Raw genomic sequence first — 9,542 nt, 5'->3', positions numbered from 1 at the left:
AAAGGAAAATTACATTTTGGAGGGAAAAGAAACTCAATAAGCGTGACTTCCCAGCTATCGTGTGGTTGGCGTTCCAGTGGCGTGTCACGTGCTCCCTCAATTCTGGCTTGGCGTGCCACGCCTAGTCCTTCAAGTGGCACACTCGTCTTCATAACAACCTTGGCGTGCCACACCTTCGAGCTCAAGTGGCACGCCCTAGCCTTTTTCCACCTCTCTTTGCCTCTGGAAACTTGAACTAGCGTGGCACGCCCAGGGTCTGGCGTGCCACGCCCTTGCTTCACACTTGGCCAACCTCTCTGGAAAGTTGAACTAGTGTGGCACGCCCAGTGTCTTGGCGTGCCACGCCCCTTTGTGAACAAGTGACTCTTCTCTTTGGCGTGCCACGCCACGAACTCATGTGGCACGCCCTAATGGTTTTTTGCTCTCTGAATGACATTGGCGTGCCACGCTTGGTTGCTCAAGTGGCATGCCCAAGTGAGGAATAGTGGATGGCGTGCCACGCCTTCGACACCAAGTGGCATGCCCCATGTGTTTGGCCTTCTTCACCCTCTATGGAAACTTATACCAGCGTGCCATGCCTAGAGGCTGGCGTGCCACGCTCATGATCATACCTTGGTTCCAGTAGCCGGCGTGCCACGCCTCAGCCTTCAAGTGGCACGCCATAGTGAGATTCTTGGACTGGCGTGCCACGCCTTCGATATCAAGTGGCATGCCCAGCCCTTGCTTGGCCTCTTTGTGCATTGGCGTGCCACGCCTGGTTGCTCAAGTGGCATGCCTAAGTGAGATTGAGAGCCTGGCGTGCCACGCCTTCGACCTCAAGTGGCACGCCCAGACTTTATTTGCCTTCAGCCCCTTCTGTGGATTCTTGTACCGGCGTGCCACGCCATGCTGCTCAAGTAGCACGCCCATCCATTTGTGGACCCTTTAAGCTTGGCGTGCCACGCCTGGATCCTCAAGTGGCACGCCCAAGTGACTTTTTGGAGCTGGCGTGCCACGCCTTCGATACCAAGTGGCACGCCATAGTGAAGGTTCCTCCTGGAGTGATGAGTTGGCGTGCCACGCCCCTTGGCTCAAGTGGCACGCCCATAGTAGCTGATGAGTTAGGCGTGCCACGCCCAAACTGGCGTGCCACGCCCAAACTGGCGTGCCACGCCCCTTTTTTGTCCTCCATTGTTGTTCTCTGGAACTTTGTACTTGCGTGCCACGCCCAGTCCCTGGCGTGCCACGCCCATATGCATGCTTGAACTTCTCTTCTGGATTTTAGTACTAGTGTGCCATGCCTAGCTCCTGACGTGCCACGCCAGTGCCTTTTTGTGCCGTTTGATCCAAAGTGGCACGCTAGTTTCACATGCCCAGCTTCTTTGTTGCTTTCTTCCCATTTTTGATGTCTTTTTCACCTAAAATTCAGCACAACTCATCTCAAAGTAGTGTACCATAATATCATCAAATAATGCATGAATTGTACTTATCAAATTAGATTTATGCTCTTTTATAGTCCTCTTTATGCAAGAAAAAAAGGGTAGATAATGCAAGTCATCACGACACCAAACTTAAGCTTTGCTTGTCCCAAGCAAATCAATGTAAGTAAGCCTTTTATAACTTGAGACCTTGGCCTTGAATGAATGCAACATGACTAAGAGTATGACTAAGTGTTTAACACATGTATGAATGTTTTAATGTCATGAAAAACTCTTAGATCTTTGAGGGTCCTTTCAAGTATAGGCTTTAGGGGTCCTTTCTATTGATTGTCACCTTGAAGTAGTAAGAGTTGTTTTGCTTTATCTCTGGTTGTGCTCTCTTGACCACGAATCTAAGTGTTTTGTCTCAAGAAAACTCTTTAATTAAGCTTTCAATTAGCACTCCCAAACCAGTTAGTTTTAGGGTACTGGGTGTTGAAACACCCCTAAAAATTTACTTGCCTAGGTCTCTTCTTGACACATCTTCACCACAAGCATCTACTAGGATCTTTAACTCTTTTTAAGCTTTTTAATGTTTCTTTCCCATCCTAGTAGTTGATGCTCAGAGCCTTGGGTCTTTATTGCTTACTACTTCTTGGTTCTATGGATATTCAAGGAACATCCCTTAACCTTTTCTTGTTATACCTTCTAAGACTAGTTGCTTTCCATGACTCATTTTCTTGTTAGTTCATTCAAGGTTCTACACTTAGTTTCTTATTTCTTAGTTTGTTGGATGATCTATCTTGGCCTTGGTTTCTCTTACTCTTATTTTTGCACAACTCACAGTAACTCTTATGGAAACAAGCTCTACTTTGTTTCTGTTGAAATTGAAGACTTGAAATACATTGCATTTTCTTTCTTGTAATCTAAAGGACTCATAAAGACTTCAAACATGAATTAAAATTGAGCAGAAAACATAAACTATCCTAGCATGATTATTTATTCTAACAAAAAGTAAATCAAACAAAAGCTTAAAACAGGATTTCAGAAATTAGAGAGTGTCAACCATGGGACTCAACAACCTTGAGCAGCTTCATCTTCAGTTCATTAGCCCCTTTCCTTTGTCCTTCTTCTTGGAAGGGGAGGAGCCACCTTCATCTTGCTTGGAGGAACCTTCTTGTGCCTTTTTATCCTTGGGCTTCCAGAATCCCAGCCTCCTCATGTATAATTTCACATTTTCCTTGTGCTGGTATGCTATTTCTTCTTGCCTTGTACTGAGTTCCTCCAATTTCTGCATATAGGTAGGATAATTGGGGTTCATGTTAGCTACTGCATTGCACAGGTAGCTCAACTTTCTTTGTGCATAGCAGTCATATTCTCCTCTGGCTACAGTCCTTGCTTCATAAAGGTGTCTAAATTCAGCAAGGCTCCCCATTTATTGTAGTTGTTGTTCCATAATCATTCCTAGGCTTCCTTGCATCTCTCCCCAGTTAATCTGGTCTTGCTGCTCCTTGAGATTCTTGAAACTCCCTTGGAGTTGTTGGATGTTCTCATTGACTTGGTTCCATTGTTGTTACTGAGTCTCCTTGATCTGATTGACATCCTCCATCAGGTGGTGTAGGTCTCCCTTCATTTGGTGTACATCTCCTTGCAGTTGTTCCCAGTTGAATCCCTCTGAAAATTGTTGGTATTGGTAGTGTGGTAGTTGAAGTGCTAGATGATGTGGTTGCTTCTCTGCCTCTTCTTCTTGTTGTTGTTGTTGCTCATGTGGCTCATGAGCATGAGCTCTTTGTTCTCTGGCCCTCTGAAGTGGGTTAATAGCCACCACCTTGGCCATCTTCTTGGCAGTTATGAATTTGTCTTGCTTCACTAGTACCTCATCAATAATTCTTCCAACTCCAGCTTCATCACATAGCCTCTGTATGATGCTGGGGAATGCCAACCTTGTGTTGTCACTGGTACTTTTCAGCACTTTGTTGATGTTGTTGGCAATTAGTTCCCACACATTGACATTCTCACCTTTCATGATGCTGTATATAAGCACAGCTCTCTCCTTAGTCACCTCTGAAGTGTTGGATGTGGGGATTAGGGACCTCCTCACAAATTCCAGCCACCCTCTAGCTTGAGGGCTTAGATCTCTTCTTCTCAATTGGTTGGGTACCCCATCCTTATCATTTATCCAACGCACATTCAGCACGCAGATCTCGTTCAGGATTTCATCAAATCCAGGGTCTTGCTGCTTCATTCTTTCTTCATAGCTCCTGGTGGAGCTTGTCCTCTTCACCATTAGCATCCTCTCTATGTTGGAGGGACTATAGTTAATGGACTTCTCCCTCACATAGCTAATGTAGCCATATGGTTGTCCTGGTTGAGGCACAGTGTTGGCATAAAACTCCCTCACCAAGCTCTCTACTACTTTCCTTGGTGGGTTGCATAGGAGTGCCCAGCCCCTGCTGTTGATCTCAATGTTGATCTTAAGATGCTCGTTCCTCCCTAGTTGGAATCCAACTTCTAGAATGATCTCCCTCTCACTCACCCAACCATTGAATTGATTTTGGTTGAATGCAGAGAGAAACTTGTATTCATTGAAAGATGAGATTGAGGATCCAGAGGTTGGTTCCTTGATTTTTCTTTTCTTTGAGGCTGAGCTTTTTGGTGGTGTCATTAGGTTGAGAGAGTGTGTTTGAGGTTGTGAAAAAAATTGGGGGGGGGGGGGCGGGGTTGCAAGAGAGAGCAAGCAAAACAAGGTTTTGCTCAAAGACCAAACTTAGGACTTGATTGTTCCAATCAAGAAAGAGAAGAAAGAAAGTAGGGGAAGAGAGATAGTAGAAGGCAAAAAGAAAAAGGGAGAAGAAGGGTGTATGGATTCCCTTCGTGTGTGATCAGGGGTTTGGAGTGGAAGAAGAGTTGGGAGTGTGAGGCTTTTATAAGGGGTGAAGGGTGTGATTCGAATGGTGGGAAATAAAAAGGGTTAAATGTTTTCCCACTTGGGGAGTGGTGCCTAGCGTGGGAAGAGGCGCCAAGTCTTATCTCACTGTGCCTTCTGCATGTATTGAGTTCCAAAGTGTAAGTACACTTTGACTTCCTTACTTTGTGAGTTATTCACCATGTGGGTCCCATCTTTTCTCCTGAAATTGAAACTGAAACCCATTTGTAATGACAAAAGAATCCTTCTCATTCCTTCTTACCATGAGTGATTCGGATTGCAACTGATGGGTGTCCCTTGGGACACCAAACTTAATCCTTTAGCATCTTAATAAATTGGTTTTATCATTGTGTATTTAATGTGTTCATAAAGATGAAATAACTCCAATCTTTTCATTTTTCTTTTGATTCCAACCTTTTCTGAACACATTAAACCACGTTCATGCTCTTGCCCAAAACATTAAGTGCTTTCAAATTGGGTACACTTGGGCTTGCTAGGTGATCTTTGGTGGTGGCCACACCAAACTTAATCTCTGGGCTTACTCTTCAAAATTAGGTTATCAAAATAGTTGTAAGCCTAGATTAAGTGGGTGGGTGGCCACACCAAATATAGCCTTTTAGCTAGTTCTCAGCCCATATACTCATCATTAGTAATACATTCATCAAGTTGCAATCCCAGGAAAAAAACAAAAGAATGTAAGAGTAATCTAACTACCAAAGCTAGTATCAAACTTTCTAACCTACTACTTGCAATCTAATTCATTGTGAGGCTGAAACTTAAACTATCTAAAGCAATCAATTTTAAACAACTTCTAGGAAAAACAATAATTCAAAAAGGATAAAGTGTTGGGGTGTCTCCCAACTAGCGCTTATTTTATTGTCACTAGCTTGACACTCCTTCATCTTCAGTTGAGCTTGTAGCTCACTCTCTGCTCCTCTAAGGAGCCTCCCAGGTAGTGTTTGAGTCTATGGCCATTGACAGTGAATGTTCTCTGAGTTTTGTCCTCCATGAGTTCTACATGACCATAGGGAAATACCTTGAGTTTGGTGAAGGGTCCTGACCATCGAGACTTGAGTTTCCCAGGGAAGAACTTGAGCCTTGAATTGTAGAGTAGCACCTTCTGTCCTTCAGTGAAGTCCCTTCTTGCTATCTTTTGATCATGCCACCTTTTTGTGTTCTCTTTGTAGATTTTTGCATTCTCATATGCTTGATAAACCACTATTTCATGGTTTATCTTGTGCTCAATAGAGTGATTTTTATCAACTCTTTACCCACTTATTCATACTATTTGCATGATTTTACATTTGCCTTCCTAATTATGTGCTTTGATTGAAAACATGCTTCTTTGGCCTTAAGTTCCCTATGTTTAATCCTCTCTTATTACCATTAGATGCCTTGATATGTGTGTTAAGTGATTTCAGAGATTACAGGACAGGAATGGCTCAGAGGATAGAAAGGAAGCATGCAAAAGTGGAAGGAATACAAGAAGTTGGAGAAATTGCTAAGCTGTCCAGCCTGACCTCTTCGCACTCAAACGGCTATAACTTTAGCTACAGAGGTCCAAATGATGCGGTTCCAGTTGCGTTGGAAAGCTAACCTCCGAGGCTACAATTTGATATATAATATGTCATAGTTTCTCTGACGCTAGGTGACGCGAATGCGTCGTCCACGGGGACGCGTCACAGTGACGAAAAATCAGCGTATTTGAATTCGCAACCAGCGAATTCTGGGCTATTTCTGACCCAGTTTGTGGCCCAGAAAACACAGATTAGATGCTATAAAGTGGGAAAATCCATTCATTCATAATCACAAGCTCTCATAATTCACAATTTTAGGATTTAGATGTAGTTTTTAGAGAGAGAGGTTCTCTCCTCTCTCTTAGGATTTAGGATTTAGGATTTCTCTTAGTTTTAGGAGTGCCTCTCGATCTCAGTTTCAATGTTCCTTTTATTTACTTTTCCAATTTAATTTATGAATATCCATGTTAAGATTTGAATATTTTATTTAATATAATTCGAGGTATTTCAGACTTATGATTGCTCTCTTTAATTTATTAATGCTCTCTGTTTATCCAAATTATTTTCATTCAAGTAGACTTTCTTCCCTTTTGGCTTTGGTTAAATAATTGGTGACTCTTGAGTTATCAAACTCATTGTTGATTGAAAATTGGAATTCTTCAAGAATTAATTCGAGTTCCAATAACTCTAACTTTTCCCAAGGAAAGACTAGGATCTGAGGAATAAAAATTAATTCATCCACTTAACTTACCTTCATAGTTAGAGGTTAACAAAGTGGGAGAAAAATCCAATTCTCATTACAGTTGATAAGGATAACCAGGATAGGACTTCCAGTTATAATACCTTGCCAAGAGTTTATTTTATTATTATTATTTTATTTTTCTTATCATTCAACATACTGCTTCCTTACTTTCTAAAACCCCTAATTTACAAGACTCATAACCAAAATAATAAGAACATACTTCCCTGCAATTCCTTGAGAAGATGACCCGAGGTTTAAATACTCGGTTATCAATTTTAAAGGGGTTTGTTACTTGTGACAACCAAAACGTTTGTATGAAAGGACTTTTGAAGGTTTAGAAACTATACTTGCAACGAGGATTTATCCACAAATTTCTAGACCATGCAAAAGTTCTCTCTTCAAAATGGCGCCATTGCCGGGGAATTGCAAACGTGTGCCCTATTATTGGTTATTGTAAATATTTGCTTTTTGCTTGTTTATTTGTTTTTATTTTTGCTTTTTAATAAATTAAGAGGTTATTGGTTTTTATTTAGTTATTAAATCTTTTTTTCAAAAAAATTTTGTTCTTGGTGTTCATCTTGATCTTCAAGTTGTTCTTAGTTATTTTCTTCGTTTTGATCTAAAATTTTAAGTTTGGTGTCATTTTATTGTTTTTCTCTTTCCTCATTTAATTCAAAAATATCTTTTCTCTTTATTTTTACTGAATTGTCGAATTTTCCATAAAAAAAATTCAGATTTTGATTTTAAAATATTTATCTTAACTTATCTTAGTTTTAAATTTCAAAATTCAAATATTTTTTTCAAAATCTTATCTTATCTTATTTCAAAAATCAAATTTCAAATTTCAATATTTAACTTCCAAAATTCAAAATTCAAAATTCAAAATTTTAATTTCAAAATTTTAAAATTCAAAAATCAAAATTCAAAATTTAAAAATTCAAATTTCAAAATTTAATTTTCAAATTCAAAATTTCAATAACCTTTTAATTTCAATTTGTTTTTATTTTTTCGTTTTTAAATTTTTATTTGTTATCATGAGTTCTCACCCCCATCGCTATGAGTCTGGTTACAATTATGTTGCAGGAAGAAGAAATTACAATGAGAACAGGCATCAAGGTTGGAACAATCAAAGATGGGAGGAGCCACAAGGATTTGATCAACCCTCTTGGCGACAACCAACTCCAATGGACTATCAACAACCACCACCATATGCCTATGAACCCTTTCCTCAACATGACTTTGGACCACCATACTCACAAGCCCCTTTCCGCCAATCACCTCCATATGACCCTAACCCGTATCCACCATACCAACCACCTTGTGAGCCAAATGAACCATACACAGAACCAGCACCTTTCCAATACAACTACTCTCATGAACCACCACCTCAATATTCACCATCTCCATATCATTATGAAAATGAACCACATTCCTATTATGAACCCTCTCTCCCAACCAATGAATCCTCATATCCACCCCAACCTCCAATGGATGATAGACTTCGTGTTATTCTTTAAATGCAAGAAAGGATGAATAAGAGTGTGCTAAATTTCACGGCCGCCTTAGGCGAGTTAGTAAATATAATAGCTTCCCAATATCTGAGCACTCAAAGAACTCCCATGGCTACATATGGAGAATCAAAAGAAGAGCAAAGCATGAAGGAGACACTAGAAACTTCGGTGGACAATGAGGAACATGGCTTTGTATTGGAACAAGTGGAGGAAGCCATAATAGTTGCAGAGGAAGAAGTGGTTGAAGACTTAGGAGATGCTGAACCTCCATGGGAAAGTCAAGTTATAAAACCTCCTTCCAAGGCGATTGAAATTGATGCTGAGGGGGGTGTACAACCTCCAATGCATATCATGACTAAGGACTTGGAAGAGGTCGATCAAGAGATGGAGATTAAAGAAGAAGAAGCACAGCCTCCCATGCCCTTGGTAAGCAATAAAGAAGAGATTGAATTGGAGAAAAGCTACCAAGAGGAAGAGGTTGAAATTAAAGAAGTTTGCAAAGAGGTGGAAATTGTCAAAGAGCACAAGGGAGTGGAGCTTGAAATCACTTTGCCAAAGTTATTAGAGACCCCTCCCCCTAAGTTTCCATCATCCTTCACAACATTCAAGTGGGTAAAATTCATATCCCTTAGCTTTCTAATTCCACTTGAATATGGGCTACTGGAGACGGATGGTCAACTTAGAGTTCTTTTTGGCATTAAGAGTAAGAGGAAGATGGTCAGTGGTAAGAATTGTCCTGCAAGGTTCATTCTGGTTGGAAGCTTTCCGTTTAAACGTAAAGGTTAGTGTAAAGCTCAATTGAATGGGTCTAGGAAATTGTTTGGATGCTTCAGTGAGAATTCTAAAACTGAACCACCCGGATGGAATCATGATAATCAGCTAGAAGACGGGTGCAAAAGTAAAATTTGGGATCCCATAATTTATTCTGGCAATCAACACTCTTGGGGCCTTGTCACTTGCTTTAACTTACTTGAAGGCTTTCTGTGCCTAGTTTGGGATCCCGGAGGCCATTGGGATTACAAACATTGGTGGAGATTCCTGGATGAGTTCAAGCACAAGCCACCATAACAAAAAGCCCATCAGATGTCCAACTTAAGGACTTTAACTAAAAGTGCTAGGTGGGAGACAACCCACCATGGTATGATCGTTCCTTTTCAGTCTTAATTTTAATTTTATTTCGTTTTGTTTGTTTTTGAGTTTTATTTTATTTTATTTCATTGAACCTGGAATTTCTTATAACATCCATATCATTTTGCATCCTGCATAAAAAAAAAAGAGCACGCACGCGACGCGGCTGCGTCGCTGACGCGTCCGCGTCAGGTGGGAACATTGGCCCCCCACGCGACCGCGTCACCCACGCGGCCGCGTGACCTGAATATCGACGTGAAAAGGGTGCTTGACCGAAAGTTATGCTGGAGTGGTGATGGACTGGTGCTAAACGCACAAGCC

Source organism: Arachis ipaensis, chromosome B5 (assembly GCF_059453495.1).
Source record: "Arachis ipaensis isolate K30076 ecotype BB chromosome B5, ASM5945349v1, whole genome shotgun sequence".
Taxonomy (NCBI): Eukaryota; Viridiplantae; Streptophyta; class Magnoliopsida; order Fabales; family Fabaceae; genus Arachis; species Arachis ipaensis.
Note: the sequence above shows the minus strand (reverse complement) of the source record.